The following is an 18,281-nucleotide window of genomic DNA, read 5'->3' on the forward strand; positions in this document are numbered from 1 at the left end:
TTGGAATGTCTAAAGTCTAAAGCCACAGTCGGAAAGCGGATGAATGGAACTCGATGTCACGGAAATTGAAGGATTAACTGCTGGTAGACTCGTGAAATTAATATCAATTTTCATACAATTTTATAAGAATTTTTTCATTTAAAACCCTGGTATTTAAAAAGAAAATTAAATGTGTATTTTATGAACAGCAGAAACACAGATGGACTAAAAATATACACGTTGCGTTCAGTTTTTGAACTCGAATGCTTTTCTCGAAATAACTGCCTATAATATCGTTTAATTAAGGTAAATTGAGTTACGTTCGATCGCGTCAGGGCGATAACGTCAACCCAAATTGAATGCTGATTTTCGTTGCTTTCCACAACGAACAATGGAGTAACAGCTATCTAGCTATTCGCCAGCCATACTGGGGCGCATGAAATTATTACACTTATTACACGGTGCTGCGTTAATGTGCCACATGGCGGCTCTATCATCATTTCAGAGGACGTATCTGTGCGAGAAAATCGTTGCCCAACGTCGTCGTGACGACTGCCTGCTTATCCGTTTGTCAGGCTCCCCTCGCGCGAATTATTCCGATTATTCTCCATCGGGAATTGTAGTTATCGTTTGCTTCCTAGCCCTCCCAATTTTATCGACTGTCAAACTCGATCATATTTACGCAGATGACTCACACTGTTCATCATTTGGCGTAGAAACGTTATTAAATTGCTAATGAAATACAGGAATTTGTTAAAAAATTTAATTAAAATCTTCCGTGAACACGTATGCCTGGAAATATTCACAAAAACAAATCTATTTCAAATGCTCACAAAAAGCATTGAAATAAAAAACATTCGTTTGATGAATAAAAGGAATACGATATTCGTGTTCGATTTTTGTTCACACACCAGTTAAACTGCTGCGCTTTTTTTCAAACGGCGGTAGAGTCGATTCTAAAACGATATCAACTGTGTAACAAGCCGGATCGACGATAGTTATCTAGTTCGATCAACATCCGGGTCAATACGGGGTTGCGAACGAGCCGCTCTAGCGAAACGTTTTCGAAACTCCACGAGAAGGCGGCCCGTTTTTAATCGAGGCTGCAAATGGCCAGCGGCGAAAGCATTTTCGTTTAACAAGCTTGTCGAATAATTGACGCGCATTAAACGTTGTAACGAGAGCAGCGAAACGCGATAAGATATTATCGAAATTTCATCGGGACCCTAATCGCCTGACCGCCATCAACCAATCGGCCCGCGGTTCTATTCGATTTTCAGCCCCGGCTTTTGTCAAATCGTTAATCCTCCCCGTCGCTCACCCTCTGCCGCGACCCTTTAATTGCTTCACCGTGCCATCTGTAAAACACAGATTCGCTTCCGGCAATTACGCCTCGACCAGCTGTTTCCTGTCCTGTTCCACAGGAAAATTCTGCTCGAAAAGAGCGCCAGTGTAATGGAAGTTTTCACTGTCGTTTCGAACAATTTCCTAGGTACCTTGATCATTAAGAATATTGTAGAATCTTTATTAAACAAATTTAATAAGAAGAGGGGCTTAATTTTCAGATATTAATCGTTCAAAACAATTAAATTCCTTCCTTCAATTACATTGCATCTGGAATTCTTATTGCAATATGTCTGCTAAAGCATCAGCGCGATTTTAATTGCATATTTCATCAATCAGCGAGCGGATTTAACGTTCCTTTAACATTGCAATAAATTATTCAGATATAACGTATGAAAACGCTTCGAAAATATGGAGCAGAATTTATTCATGAAATTGATTCGCACATCCAAGTGGTTTTCCAACGTTTGTTATAAATGCCGTATATTACTAATGTTTAAATAAATGACGGATTAAATTCGAGCAATGTTTCGCGCGTATTATTCATTCTTGTTTTACGATGAATTATTCCATTTGCCGTGAAATGTACAGACAAATGTAATGTTATTAGCTGAGGGATGTTCTGGCGTCGAGAAAATATTTCGCTCGGTGTAATCGAGCGACAGAATGACAATCGTTTTCCGCGATGATTTTATTATCTGACTGTCATTTTGACACGATTCAGAATTCGTTGGATGACGTTCCTGCAAATCTTCCCCACGAAACGTGAACGATAAATAAAAAATCCCATCGATTTCGTTTCAAAAATGGATACGAAGGTGTCGATTTTACGTATGCAAAGTTGTTAACAATGTTTTCAGAAGAAAAATATAGTTATAAACTTGCATAATCAAAACTTTTCCCTCTCGCGTAACTTTGCGGTAATATATCAAATTCTAGTTACGAATTTTGAAACTTTGCACTAGTGCAATTTACACGTATCGTAAGGTGTTAATTATGGAGTAATTTTATGCTGTTTTTAAGAGTTTGGAATTTCTTAAATATTTAATAACTTCAATTTAATAGTAATTAAAGTGTTGCAGTTTCACAACCCTACAACCACACTAAATTACTGCTTCAACCTAGATCGAAAATGTCCAAAGTGGAAAATCCGGAAAATCTGCCTGACAGCTGATCGATCACTGTGGTGACAATCTAATTTCTAAAGGATTTAAAAAACGCAGAGGCACTCTTATATTAATAAATGAATTTCCAGCTTAAAGTAAAAAAATTTCAATTCGAGTCAGAAAAGTAGCAAAAATCGTCGTGAAAATTTCCAAACTTTTTCAATGGCGTATCAAAGAGTCGAACACCAGTTGGGAAGTTTGATCAAACTTCCAGAGAATTCCGCGCATTTCGCGCTTCAACGATCGAAAACTTGGTGAATGTAGTAACTAGAGATCGTCGAAACGACGATCTTCGAGTTTAAAGAAAATTCGACGCCTAGAGGAAAACGTGTCTCAGCATCTCGGCTGATTTAAACCAAGTTCCTTCGACAAAAAGCCTCGACACCCAATATATTTCCAGACAAAGGAAGACCCATTAATTCTTAAGAAATTTCCATATCGGAAGGAACGATCGAGATAGCGTTTGTCGTCTGACAAAAAATAGGTTGACAGATCGGTCGAATGATGTACGAGACCGAGAATAATTACGCTCACATCCGTCACGGATTCGCGTTCGGATGTTTCCGTGGTCATTGATTTTCCGGTGCCAGGAAAACGTGGAAATTTGTCGCGTCCGGTTTCGTGCTCGCAGCACGTGGATGTTTGCGAGAAAACAGACAGAATGATGGAAACATCGGATACACGTTCGACGAACGATCAATCGAAGCAACGTGCTCGAAAATCTTACGGACTTCTTGTCGCTATGTCAGCGGTGATTTATGAGCTGTTCCGAGCGGATTTTCCGTCAGCAACCTTCTAGCTGACTGGATTTTCTTGATCCGATAGCGGTTCACGGGTAATTAACGACACCTCAGTGAAAAAAGCCATTTAGAACGATTACTCTACTTTTTAATCTGAAATCAAAGGAACGCGTTGCTGATTCGTCGGCGTTATCGCACGAAATCCAAGGTGATCTGTCTCTGTAGAACTGGGTTTATTGCCAATTCGAAAGGCGAAGGATCGTCGATGAAAGACGGCTTGTTTGAAGAATCGTTCCCCGTTGCTTTTATCGTCCGCCGTAAAATCGCTTACTGCACCGTGCTTTTCACGATTCGTAAATAGTAATAATTCATCGCGTATCGTGTCGAAAGAAACCGCAACGAACGGAACTACACGGCTATAAAACGCGGCCTCTTGGTCTAGAAACGCGCGAATTCGCGACATTCCGCCTTTGATACCGTAATTCAATCGTCAGTAGAAATAATAACTTTGATATTACAGTGTTAACCTCCAGTCCCACTGACAGCCGCTATAACTTTATTTTTAGCTTAATTTCTTTTTCTCAGCAAGCAATGTAATTTTGATGATTACACGAGAACCGGAGCGGAACGATCGTTCTTCTATCACGCAAACTTCTAAAAGATTCTTCAGGATGAAAATTAAGGAGGATCCTTAAGGATATTAATGGGGATTTTCCGGAGATTCGCAAGCTTTTAAAAGCATTCGATTCAGCAGTTGGTAATGGATACTTAATGAAGAGGTTGCCAAGTATCATGAGCTTTCCGCAATTTAAGAGCACTTTATTCCGCTGCTAATTAGAACTGAAGTTAAATTTTAGAGACATTCGTATACCCACAATTGCTGCTAACTAACTCTATAAACATGAATTAATTGGTACCCGATATACGTGAAACTTTTTATCTTTGTTTATCAGTATATTTTGATTAGCAATTAATACGTTGATTGGCACATCAAATTTTTCCATCTAATTATCTCAGCTACTGCTCCAGGTCAACATAGAATTTTCCTTCCGTTTTCGTTTCGTAATTATGGGATTAAATTCGTGACGTTGCTCAATGCTAATCAGGAGAGTAATTAATGCGCTAATGGAGGACTATAAATCACAAAGCATGGTCCTTTGCTTTTTTATTACTAAAATGAATTAAAGGCAAGTGAAAATGTTGAAAAATATTTTGGGAAATTTTACAAAGTCTCAAGGAACTCTGGTGCCACGATCAAACGCCAACCCATGAACGTCTATCGAAATAATTATAGCACAACCATTGCTTCTCTTCCCTGAAAGTCGGCACGAGATACGAGTGCTTCGGAAGATAAATGGAATTCGCGTGTTTTGCCAGGTTTACGCTAGCCGGGGAAAATGTATAGGTGCTCCTGTAAATCAGTGTTGGAAGTCGGCGACACGTTTCATTCCTAAAATATTTCCGCTCCTTATCTGTGCCGGCAAAAATGGTATACCGATAGCAGGGCAACTGGATTGCTTTCTGGACACGAAAAATCTATCAGGAAGCTTTCCGATGCTGATTTATCGAGCTATTGTTTACGCTTCTATTCAAGATTAAACCGACGGAGGCAAGGGAACTTTGTTCCAAGTGGAATCTCATACTTGAAGCGATCTTTCCATTAGCGAAGAAAGTCTGTCATCTAATAATGCTTTGATCAGAACAAAAATCATCGTGAAAGCCTGAAAATATACTTCTTTTCTTATCTTGAAGATATCTCTGAACTGTTCAAGAAAGAGAAACTACAAATTGAATTGCTGAGAAATATTCGACGAGATATTAAATGAAAAATTCTTGCTTTATTGCCGGCGCAAGTAAGGGAAATGAGAAGCTCATCGTTGACGGCTTTTGCCCAAGCTGCCGTAATCAACTTTTCCGACAGTCCCGTGGTAGTTATTGATTTGATGTATTATATACGTATATATCAAGCACGAACGAGCTAGGATGAAAAACTGTTTCATTGATATTTCTTCGAACAAGAAGTCTACTTCAATTGTTGACACAAAAAAGCTATGTATGTTTGTGTTGGTTGTTCGAGAATAAAAATGCAACGCAAGGAAGTGCAGGTGCATGAATGCGTCACTGCATGGGTATTCAGAAGGATCGGACGCGTGACGTGCAAGACCGCGAGGACACGGTTCATTTTACAGGTAATATTCCCGATGAAATGAAATCGCTTGCACCCGCGACGTGTCATTTCAGTTTACACTTCCCGAACCAATTAACGTCAAACAACTCGACTCGGGATCATACGATCGACTGCGAACGAAAGAACAATGGGTAAAAGTAAAAATAGGAATTATTGTTTCTCTACCTCTCCATTTTCTTGATTTATACGCAGAATTTTAGATATTTAAGCTTCCATGGAATAGCAGGCCGATTCAACCGGAAAAGCTTTATTATTTTAATTGCAATGCTAATTTAGTGGAAACGTCACTAATTTTATTCCAGTTCGCTGGGTAAATGGTGCTAGCGAATTCGAGATCGTTAAATAAATAAACAAATGAATTATCCTCGAAATAATCTATAGATAGCGTTCTAGATTCTGAACGACCGTAAAAACCACGAAACGAGAGAAGTGCATTAAATGATGATCGATAACGATTGGTAAAATGAAATCATCTTTACGTCAAAATGTTAATGGTCTTTTTTCTACGTTTCGCGTGATGGAGATGAATTATTACTTTTATTTCTGTTTTGTCTGCTGATGGTTTTTGTGAAAATTCAATTCCATATAGCGATGCTTTGTTAATCTATATTCTTATCGAGCCATCGGCTAACTTTTTCAAGACAGCTCATCGTTTATTCCAACTTCATTTTGCCATATAATAATAAATTCAAAAGGGTTAACAATAAAAATAAATTATATTATATCGTGACGAGTGGAAGCAAATGTCAGAAATATTCTTTCGCGACTAATGACACCTTTGTTTCAAGGGACAGTCTCAAAAAAAGAACCGGAAACCGCTGTCGCGAACAGTTCTCGAAGGGAATTCTTCCCGCCAACCTCGGCTAAATGAAGGAGACCACAATGAAACTGATCCCGGAATGAATAGCAGTCGTTAAAATAATAAAGTCTACCGGCAAAAACAATGAAACGGTAGATTATAGAATCTTTGCGATGTTTAATACTGACTGTGCCATTCATAAATTATTTCTGATCCTTTGCGAAGCAATTCTAAATGAATTATTTATTAAACTAAGGTACGGACTCGAGAAAGACGATTGCAAGCTCCGAGGAAACAACTTCAATTGTCCTTTAAATTAAACTGCTCGCTCTTTCAAAGGCTCCGCTTTTATAAGAAGATGCACCCGTACGTGACGAGTAGAAAAATACATTTTAGGGAAAGAGCTCGACGGAAAGTGAACCACGACGGAAACCTAGTTACCCGCATCACTTCCATTCCCTTTGCTACTTTATTTCACATTCACTTTAGATATCTGCATTGACTGTTCCATTAAAATCATAAACCTATTGTCTTAGATTATCACTGATTTATCGATTAGTATACATATAAAACTGAAACGATACAAAGTGCCGATATTCTGGCAATTTTCAGGAGATCTAAAGCACGCAACAGTGGAAACATAAAGGAACTTATTGTTAGCCAAAAGATAAAAAGTAATCGAGCAAAGAAATTGAGAACAAAGGAATCAATCCGTATTTAGGAGCACGACTCCGTTAGACTGCTATGTATTGCATAAACCAACATGAATAGGTACAATAGCGTATAATTGTGCATTGATTTCATGAAAATTCTGCCAACATTGTTGTATGTTCTATTTACCGAACACAAAACCGCGTATCGATCTAGTATCCCTTATCACGCTCACCTATTCGGCTTGCACCGTGAAAGGTCAAGTAATCTCGAACACCTGCTCAATGCACCGGCTCGTTCACCTTAATGTACACTTCATTTATACTCCGACGAAGATAATATGGTCGGATGTGGTTCTAACGAGGTCGAAGGTCGATTCTGTTGGTAGATAAAGCAACAGATCGAGAGAGAAAGGAAGGCTTGGGAAATTCAGCTGGTGTTCCTTGTTCGGTCCCGCGACAGTGTTATCGATCCGTGATTCGATTACGCGGGAAATTGGCAATTCGTTCGATGCTAGAAATGAAAAGTCCTCTAGGAATCCCACGGGTCCAACTCGGACAGCTGTTGACGTTGTGTAAACCGACGTGACTGACGTGACGCGAATGCTAAATTTCGACGTTGAAGAGAAGAAACGAAATACAAGCTAGTGATATTTCGTTTAAATAAGTTTTATCGTTCCCTTTTTATCGTCCATGCTTCGTTTCCTTTGAAACGTTAATTGTTTATACGAAACGATAGCTCGCAGTAGTAATAACATGAAATAAATCAGACGTAGAGGAAGAATGAAGCATTTAGGAAATATTCGAAAACGTATCATGATTAGTTTGCAAATTTTGAGCAAAACTTAGAAGATGAGTTAGCTAAATCGTATCTAAAAATGAATCCACGATAAAGTACCAGCTCTTTTATATCCTATTTTGCCCAGCTTTTAACTGGGCTATTTCAGAGTTTTTATATCTCCGTCCTAGATATACATTTTGCACAGAAAATATAAGGGGAGGAGCGATGTTATTTTTGATCAAAGAATACGAATGAGTATAACCCTTTCAACGTTTCATATTTCTGGAAGAGTATTTCATTTAACTCGACTTTGTTCGTTTATAAAACGAAGAAAGAAATGTAACGTATAACCCCTCGTTTTTCATCTTCATTTTACAGTTGTTCAATTAAATGAAATTTCCAGCTCTATCACAGGCGACCCCGAAAACTTCAATGTGTCAGAGCTTCGTTCCTCGAAGTGGCGTTTGCGAAATTCACTTGCGAACATCAAACACCGAAGAACAATAGACACCTTAATTACGACTGACCGGAAATGGATGATCTACCTCTGGATGGTACACCAGTCGTCATCGCTGTCAGTTCCTTTGACGTAACATCAAGATTTCACGGTTCGAGCTTCCGTCTGATGGTGCTGCCTTGTCAAACAAGCAGCTTCAAAACGGATATCCTGCGAACGAGCTGCTAAAGGAGACTTCGCTGGAAACAACGAACTCCGTCATTATCGCAATCAACGTTCTCCTCTTTTGAATAGGAATCATTCGAAGCTCGAAATCTTGTCTGATTTCTTCCTTTGTAAGCATTTCCAAGGAAACTCAGATACGTGGCAAAAAATTGGCAAAGTTTGAATCGCCACCAGTTGTCGTCGCGAATCTTTTCCATAAGGTGAAGTGTAAATGTAGAAAGTTTGCCGATTCCCTCGCATACTTGGAACGAGAAACGACGACTAAAATTCCGTAGCTTTTGCCTTTTCTTTCTTCAATAGTATCAGGGAAAAGTTCAGACGAGTTTCAATGTCTTTTGTATGTTTCAATGAAATTTCCTTACATCGTTTCATATACGCGTTTCATAGGTCTGATTAATGATTGACCTAACTATTATATGGTAAGAATTTCGGATTTTTACTATGAATTTTATTCCAACAGATCGATAAATTTTTGAATAAGTTGGAAAGGGGTACAGAAACAGCGATTAAGTAATAGAATCTGGAAAGTTTAATCAGTTCGACTTAGCTCGGATTAGAATTCCTCTGGATTCGTTGGCCGTTTCCGTGATTTCCGGTTACCACGTGCCTTCGCAAAGATTCCTGAAGCACCCTAGTTCAGTGGATACGTTTTAAAATTCATCGAAGACGGTGATATCTTATACGGTAGCCTTCCGTTACCGGTTCTTAACGAGATTTCGATCCGTTTTCGAGCAAAGATTTCATACACCGAACGTTTCACCCTTTCATCCGTTTAGTAGTTTAAAAAGTTTATCTTCTATTCTCGTATCGGTTGGCCTATATGCTTCTAGGTCAACCGAACTCTAGAATCTGGGAAATTATTATCGATCTATGCCGATCATAAAGGTTCGGATTCGCAAACTTCATGAATATTTCAGTGCTATAAATTTAGCATAAAATTGCTTTACATATTCTACGCTTGTTTACCGAATACTCGAAGAATTGTTTGAGTTAGGCTGATCTATCAGATTTAGAGCAGTACCTCTTTTAAGTCTGAGCGTTCAGTGCGAATCAGCTTCGAAAGATAAACTTTCAATCATCGGATGATTCGAAGATCGATCGATATTTATTTAAAAGTCGAACACTCGGATACAGTGTGTTCCGAAACCGCGGGAAATTTGCGGTTTGATTGGTCGCGTTAGACGAACGCCGAGCGAAATTCAGGCCGCATGAAATCTGTGCTAAACCCCGGGCTAAATCCAACCCGTAGCAGTTCTAACGCAACTGAGCTTACTATAGGCTTAGGCGAAACCACGGTTCGACTGTTTCAAGCTTAGATATCGCGTTAAATTGATGCCGTTCGATTAAGTTGCATGCTTACGTCTCCTAAGATTTCTATCGTTCCCATTTTCAACCCCTTCGATCATTTTCAATCCTTCAATCAGAAGTGGACCCCGCTGTCAATGGGATTTAGCCACGAGGAAAGATGGATTTCCAATGGAATTAAAATTATACCTAACCCATAGTAATAATCCATATCGCGTGCAACGGTAGACAACGTGTTAACCTGATTCACGATCGTCTGAACAGGGACGATTTTAACCCAACAATCAACCGCGTTACAAAGGTTGACAGTTGGCGTGTCGGTAGATAATGAAACGATTAATCGAGTCGGATAACTTTGTTGCTTTGACATCAGAAACGTCATTCGGACAAGCGACGTACGACGTAACGTAATAATTGCTCTTTGGCTAACGAAGCGATTGGCTGACTGCAGTTTCGCGGTTACTCGTATCGTTTGTATCCTAAATTGACCGTCGATAATTGAAAATTATCGGGGGCAATTTGTTCGATTGCGGTTGGACATTCGGAAAATTCACAAATTTTCACGATTCGATACCTTAAGTAAAATTTTAATGCATTTGTATTGACGCTGAACCATCACCTTTGTTCGCTTAATCCCCGTGTCAAAAATTAATTTACTCGATCCCTCTGCGATCGTTATTAAGTTGCTTCGTTTAATTAATTCGTCCAAGTTGATTCATTGTAGTTTTGAGTTTTAGCATCTACTCGATTAACCGTGCGCTCGCTGCGAGCTAATTAGCGAACAATCTCCGCAGCTGTCCTGACCAGAGAACCTCATAAAATTGACACGAAAATCCATCATCGAGGTTCATCGTTCCCGTGATGCTTTTAATGGAACACGATTTCGCTTCGGACGTATCGCCGCTTTGAGTTTCGCTATTATCAGCGCGATTTCATTCCGGCAATCGTACCTGTCCGAATTTCCCTCGTCTGTTAGATCAAAGGCTAATATTTCGCGGAGGTACTCGCGAATATTCGTGGAAACGGGAGCCTGTAAGCCTCCAGGATATTGTATTTCAGAAATAATAGGATTCCTGTTATATTTAAGCGAACTCTGGAATTTTATGCAAATAAGTTCCTTTGAAGAATCTGTATTGTACAGTAATTGTTAAAGGTAGGAGAACGAAGAGAATTTTATTATGAAAATTATTTCAAACAGCTTTCCATAATGCGATATGAAACTTGTGGAAAAAATTGTCAACGATCGACTCTTATTCCTCGCGTTACATTTTCAGATTACCTGTCCTTGTTTCAAACGCGTTTTCACCGCACGATATTTGTCCGCCGATCCCCGGAAGGCGCATGTTACTAGTTATGAAAGTGCTCGAATGGAGGAGCACTCGAGAGCAACCAGATGAACAACGTACCGTGCAATTTATCATGATCCTTGGGATCCATCCGTGCAAACAAACCACGTCTCTTTGGTGATGCGCGAAACGTGACGTGATTGTTGTGCAGCGTGAGCCGCAGTTACGATTCACGAAATCTATTACGGTAGATTTGTTGGGAATCACGAATGTTGCTCGTGGCTGGAAAAGTTTCGATATCCTCCTCTATACATCGCGAATAAGATTGATTTCCGTTCGACGTTAGGTTGCTTTTTATTCGTCGGCTGCATTATTAGCGTGCCCTCTGTTCGCGTTAACGCTTTTGTCCCCGATTTAATTAACGCGTCGGACGTGGAGTTGCTTGCTTGATTACAAATGTTAAAGCGACGTATTTTCCTCGACGACGGAAATTAAAGGGTTTCGTTCCGTGTTTCCAATCAGTTCGTCTACCTCGTCAGCTTCTATTTTACCGTTTTGTTTAAGTTGCAGATTGCATCGTCGACAAAGCATCACTCGCGGCGAATTCGGAGCGTATCCGCTTCGCAACGCTCGCTGAAACTTTCGCGTATTGTTATCGCTGCTATCCGGCGATATCCGCTTCCTGCAAATATTTGCCTGCTCGGAAAATTCGCTTCCCTCGAGCGTCGATCACAGAGGGAAAATTTGATAGTCGCAAACGGATCGCAAAGAATTTTACGATCGAACGATTCTATCTGGTAACCAAAGCTACCGTATCAACTTTCGATAATTCGTTTGGTAATAAAAGGTAGAGAATTGGATGAGAATCTGATCAGAAATGATTTTTTTTTATCATAAGCAAAAAGTTAATTAGAACAACCGTGGCGATCTACCGTCGGAGTATTGTCAAGCAAGCTTTTCAGCTAATATTTTCCAGAATGTCAACGATTGTTGCGCTTTTGTGGAGGATCGTTCGTGCTTCGTCCCTGATATTTCCGGACGGTTGTCGAGCACGAGATTGCCTTTTTTTCCCGACCGGAATAATCGCACTGCCTCGGGTTTTTCAACAGACGTTTTTCAACGTCCAAGCTTATCGGCCGTGTTCGTCCACGGATTTCCAATTTCGATGTTTAAACAAACGAGACGATATCGCGTCTCGTCTCCTATGACGGTGCGATTGATCCGAGGGCACCAGCCTCCTCGTTATTTCGGACCGTAGACACGTTACACGGGAAAATAAACGCAAACGATGGAAAGTTCAATATTTTTCCTTTTGCTTTCCTTTCCCCTTATGTCCAAGTCTATCTTAATACTACAACTTTTAATGGTGTATTTATATCTGATGGAATATTATCTTCCATATGGTAGCTCGAGGCTAAACGTAAAGAATACCAAACGAAATAAGAGTAGAGTTACCAGCACGCTCGATCGACTTTTCCTTCGTTGCAGATTGAAACCTGAACTTCGTTCAGACTGAATTTCTATGGGTTTACAAGAAACAACAGGACAGTGTTTCGTCTGACTTTGATCGAATTCAAATGAACTCACTGATAAATCTGAATTCATGATTTATTATAGTGCGCGTTGATCAAGTCTATTATAATTTTCAATTTCTCACAGATTTCCAATAAATCTTGATCAAATTCGAAGATTAATAGCTCCGAAAATTCGCGTTGTACCCTTTTCAAGAAACAATTTTCTGGACACGCGAAGACCTTCGCCCCCCTGTCGTAATAGGTATTTTCAACAATCAATCCTCTAGGATTTTATAGACCCCAAGGAAGGTTTTCGCTATAAGGAAACCTGACGTAAAATCGGTAAACTTTCAACAGGAGGGAAAGCCTTGGACACGCCTGGAAAATTACCTCGATGCTCGCGAGTCGCGTTTACGAGCGCGCTCGTAAAAACGCCCGCGTCCCCTTCGCGGTTGAATGATCTGCAATCTGCATGCATCGTATACTGTCCAAGTTCGCGTAGATCGATGAAAATTTCACGACTTTGCTAAACTTTCGTCCTATCAAGACCATCATCTAAATTCATCCTTATCAGAGGACTACCCTCTTCTATAGGAGTTGTTCGAAGAGTTAAATTTTCAATACTTAAAGAGTAATCCCTAAGAGACGATAAGAACGTAAGAAATGTTCTTTTATTTTTCACGCACTTTTGCATTACTTTTCGGAAGATCCTGGTATGCTTGTCACGCGGCTAACAAGGCCGATAACTCGTCGGTTTGTTCTTACTTTCGAAGGGGAAAAGTTTCCGAGGCTTCGAGGCCGACTGGTTTGAGCATCGCGTACCAACTTGGCACAAATCGATTTCGTTTCGACGAGCAACTTCCAACTTTCTCAGCCACGTGTCCAGCATCGAGATCAATCCATCGAATCTCGTAATTCTGCGTTGTCTGCCGCGGCTCGGATGCCGAGCACTTTAAAAGTTAACCACTGAGTAGATGCGCCTTTGAGGCGGATCAATTTCTAAAATTGGCAACGCTTAGCGAACGACCACCTCGCCTCGCCGTGAGATCAGCCCCGCTTCTCGTTTAGCCTAATTTTACGTAGCAGATCCTTGGATGAGAGTTGGCTGATCCCGCTTCTAAACGACGACGATTTTAACGAAGTTTCATTAGTGAAATTCAGGGGAATTATCAAGACTGAAAATTTCAGAGATGGAATTATTTCGTGGTATGAATGTAAGAGGGGAGATTATATCGCGATCAGAAATTCTGACAACACTTGACTCGAGAATAACAATTACCACGAACAGACAAGAAATTATTTAACATGTTAACGAATGGACTTGTATTAGCATCACCCTCGAAAGTAATGAAATTGAAAACCCTTCATTGTTTTCATACTCCCACGGGCAGACTTGAAATTTCATGTACAAAAGGTCAGGGAAACCCTGAAACTTCGCGGTGTTTCCTACGTACGTTTTAATTCTGTAGAAGAAGAAGAAAAAGAAGGAAAAAATGGAGAGGCAGCTTTCCCGATGTCGTGAGAGGTGCTCTACTAACTACCCAAGTTGAAGCCATAAAGTGTAGGAAGCCTGCTTTTCACGTGGCTCGCCAGCAAATTTGAAAGAGCGATTTAAAAACTTTCTACTTGGGGGATGAAACCCTTTTCGGAGGAAGTTGAAATCGACGAATTGTTCTATTATCGAATGGTGAAACAATAAACTTACAGAGTTTCGATCGCCACAGTAGAAATATCAGCGCATGGTCAGACAAGGAATAGGAAAAATTGAAATAGAATGAATGAAATTCGATTTATCATCGAAACACTAGACTTTTCCATCGATTACAGCATCGAACGGGTAACTTTGTGGCAACAGCGACGATCGCAAGGTAAACTTCGTTACATCGATGTAACTTTGCGTTGCCACGATGATGGAGCAGCAAAGTATCGTATTTCAAGCGAGAAGAAGATAGCGCGTATCCCCGAGGGACACATAAGTCACAGGATGAAGATAATTTAACAAAATAGGCAACGAAGCCTCAGCTTATAAGCAAAATACAGATATTCTAGAAAATCTTAGTTCGCAGTGTCGTTTACTTCCCCTTGAAAAGCGTCGTTAAATCGAGCTGGTCGAGTTTCAGTCTTACAAACAGACAGTGAGATCTCGTTTCCCCAAATTGCGGCCATCTTTTCGAGCCTTTACGACGAAACCCTCTTACAGAAATTAATTAACCCATTTGGTGGACTCTTTTTTCCGGTAATTCGAGGACTCCTAATGGTGACAGACGGTCGCGTTTAAAAAAGAAAACGTTGGAAAACAGGCAGAGAAACGGGTGAGAGAGCGTAAGAAAGTATTGGCAAGAAGGTGGACCACTCTGGAAAATTTAATAAACTTCCAGGAGCACCCTTGCACGGACGAAATCGACTTTGACGTAATTGCTAGCAGACCCTGGATTATATGGAATAATCCGATTGTCCGGTTGATCCATAAAAGGTCTTGTTATTCCAACGAGAAATATCCGAACGAGAATCGTCATCAATTTTCATCGTCTTGCGGATCTAATCTGTGTCGTAAAATCTCGATGTTAATCGTAACAACAGAGATCACCACATTTTAGTCGAATATTTTTCCTCTCGGACATAAAATCAGAACAATGTTCTAGTTTTGGACCAGTGCCACCAAACAGAAACACGAGACTCGGATCGCAAAAGAATTCCTGTAACCAGAAGTGATGTATGGCAAGTGGAATTCATCGAGTTCTCGAGATATCTCAAGATTCTGGTATTTCGTATCGCTCGAACGACGCGATTACGTTCAGAAATGAAAATATTGCGCGAATTCAAGATGCTGTCGCCGTAAATCGAACATCTGATCCGTATCCGACGAACGATGAAAAATTCCTAAGAATTTTATTTGTTAATCATACAGTTCATGTGATTTTCCGGGGAAAAACACGATGCTATTTTATTGACCAGTCAACGTCGAAGTCGTTTCATCCCGTTTACAGGATGCAGTCAATTTATACCGTCAATCTGTCGTCGATAAAACGCGATCGCGGCCTCGAACGCTCTTTCGCATAGAATCTTCGTCGAGAAATTCAATTTCTTCGTCGGATTATTAGGAAAAATTAATTTCGCTGGCTTGTTTACGCCACGATAACTGTCACATGGCCGGACGCCGTTACGCTTGTCTCCTCTCGCGGGTATCTGTCTTCTCGACTTATCGATTTCGCGTCTATCCTCCTTTCAGTTTCTACAAGGAACGGCTTTGACTGACTTTTATTAGCTCCGCCTGATGAACACTTCGTGTATCTACTTTTTATGCAGCCGTGAATTTTCATGGACCGCCTTTGCATTTTTTCCATCGAACGAAACTGCGTAATGCGGATGCAAATTAAGAGAAGATTTATTCTATAGGAAATTAAAAATGAACGAGATACAAAAAGGCAATCTTGAACAAGTTTTCCCTTTTTTTTTTTTTTTCTATAAAAGCATCCGAGTCGGGCATCCTGCATTTTCGAGGAGGCAAGAAAAATCTTTGCAATTTAAACTCGTTTCTCATGGGTTTAAGATTGCCACCCTTCTGGCACACGGGGCAAAGAAAAACGCAACGGTACGCGTACGCGTTCGCGATGAAAAATTATGTATTTGCTGGAACGTAAGTGGTACGCGATTACGAATGGAGAAACGATGGAAAACAAGACTGGGAAGTTGGTTTACGACGTATTCTATACGTCTTCATTTGGTCCCTCGATTTGCTTGCAAAGTTTCAACGTTGTACGACGCGTAATCGATTCATTTGTATCGGTTACAAGGCTCCCGACGCCGGCGACGCCACCGACGACGACGACGTTCGTTCAGGAGGTCATCGTTTCCGTTTTAACCAACGATTCGTGATATTACTCTTATTGGTAACGGAGTTGTTTACGCGGACCTCGCCGCTGTTCGAGAATTCTATTCAACAGGAACGGGAATTCACGCATTGTTTCATCAGGGATGAAGGAAACGGCGTGACGTTATTATGGTCGAATAATAACAATACGTCTCTGTTGGAGCACGGTTGTATATCATACACAAAGTGATACCAGCTAGTATAATAGGAAGGATTAAGCATTAAGCCGAGCTACCTAAACTACCATGCGTCAAAGGACACAGTAGGATATTTCATGGAGAAAATGAAATGAAAATTTTAATCACCGTCGTTTCGAAATACGTTTGAAAATCGGATGAAATTTAGCAAGGCGACGAGATGATTTAAATTTTGTTACTCTATAATGAGACAATTGCATTCTTTTTAGAATCAGTTGTACTATATTAGCACAGCAGTTGCTATTAATTAATACAAACAAACAAATTGGCACAGTTCATCCGAGTTGAAAAGCTTCGGATATCGTCGCATTAGTTCTCCTCTGTCTGCAAATAAACGAACGAATGCATTTGTTTCCATTCAATTACACGTATAATTACTCTTTGCCTGTACGATGGAGGACAAATTTCAATACGTGTCCCTCGGACCGAACTTTTCATATCCGCCCATCGGATCGATGGATCGAGAATTCATCGTGGACGGTGTAACGAGCGCGTTCGTGAAACATCCTTGATCAATATGCAAACGCTCGCTTTTATTCCGTCCTTCGGCCGCTCTAGTTTATCATGGCACATTTACAATCAATCGGAAGTTTCACGGTGTCGCGTCGGAGGGAATCGTTTCATCTACTTCAATCGCTCAAGGACTGTGTACCGAAGTGGCGACATCAGCCAACCCTGTACACTCTCCCAGTTTCTCTCGAGTTTCTACTTTTAGTGGCCGCTGGTCGCCGAGCTACGCTGCTAATTAATTTCACCGACCATCTCTTTCCATCCCTCTCGAGGGTGCCCTCTTTTTTTCCCTACTGTCATCTCCCTCCGTAACTTGTTTCATCTCCTGCACTCTAATGAAAGATACGGATCCTGATCCTTGAGCGACACGTGTCCAGTACTAGAATTCTTTTCTCTCGATAAACTTGAACGCGGATATTAAAATTCAAACTCCGCTTTATCGTTTGAAAAAGTGTTCTTTACTTACTTGCTGGACTGAATTGCGAAATCGTCGCTCGGTTCAAAGGAACACCATTCTGGCTGAATGGATTCGCAATTTCCAGCTGGATTTCAGTAATGTAACAAGCATTCATGAATTAAACCCGCGAGTAATATAGAATTAAATTTATCGAAACAACGTATGTATGCCTGTTCATCAGCTCGTGTGGATTGCAATAAGGGGGAACGAAATTTATTAGCGAAGCTCCAGTTAATCGCTCGTGTCCTCTGTCCTTTGCCATTTCGAACGCGTATTAAATCTAGGTGAACGCGAATTGTAAACTGGGATCCATCTTTCGGATGGACCGGTTTATTACACGCGATACTAATATGTTTCTCTGTCGGCTACGTGTCATTAAAAGCGCAGCCGGAAACTCGCAGGAGGAACGTTATTACTTGCAGTATTTTTCTAGCACGTGACACGCGTACATGGAGGCAATAAAATCCGGAAACGAAGCTCCTGCGCGTTTTTTCTTTTTTCTTTTATTTTCTACCAGAATAAAATTGGTAACTTTCCAACGTGGTGTTTTTATTTCGGGTGCAACGATTTAAATGCAATAACATCCACTACCGGTCAGAGTTTCCAGCAGTTTTATACGATTTTTGGTTGAAAAACATTGTTACTCTCGTGTCTTTGGATTTGATTAAAAAACAGGCTAGCTCCGCAGCTTTCGAACGTTTCGAAAATGTTTGCATCGTGCAGAAACGAGATAGCCACTTGTCGAGTTTTAATTATACGCGTTTTACTGATAACTCGAATTTCAATGAACATTTTGCAGAAAAATCGACGGC

The sequence above is a fragment of the Osmia bicornis genome, chromosome 12, assembly GCF_907164935.1.
Source record: "Osmia bicornis bicornis chromosome 12, iOsmBic2.1, whole genome shotgun sequence".
Classification (NCBI taxonomy): Eukaryota; Metazoa; Arthropoda; class Insecta; order Hymenoptera; family Megachilidae; genus Osmia; species Osmia bicornis.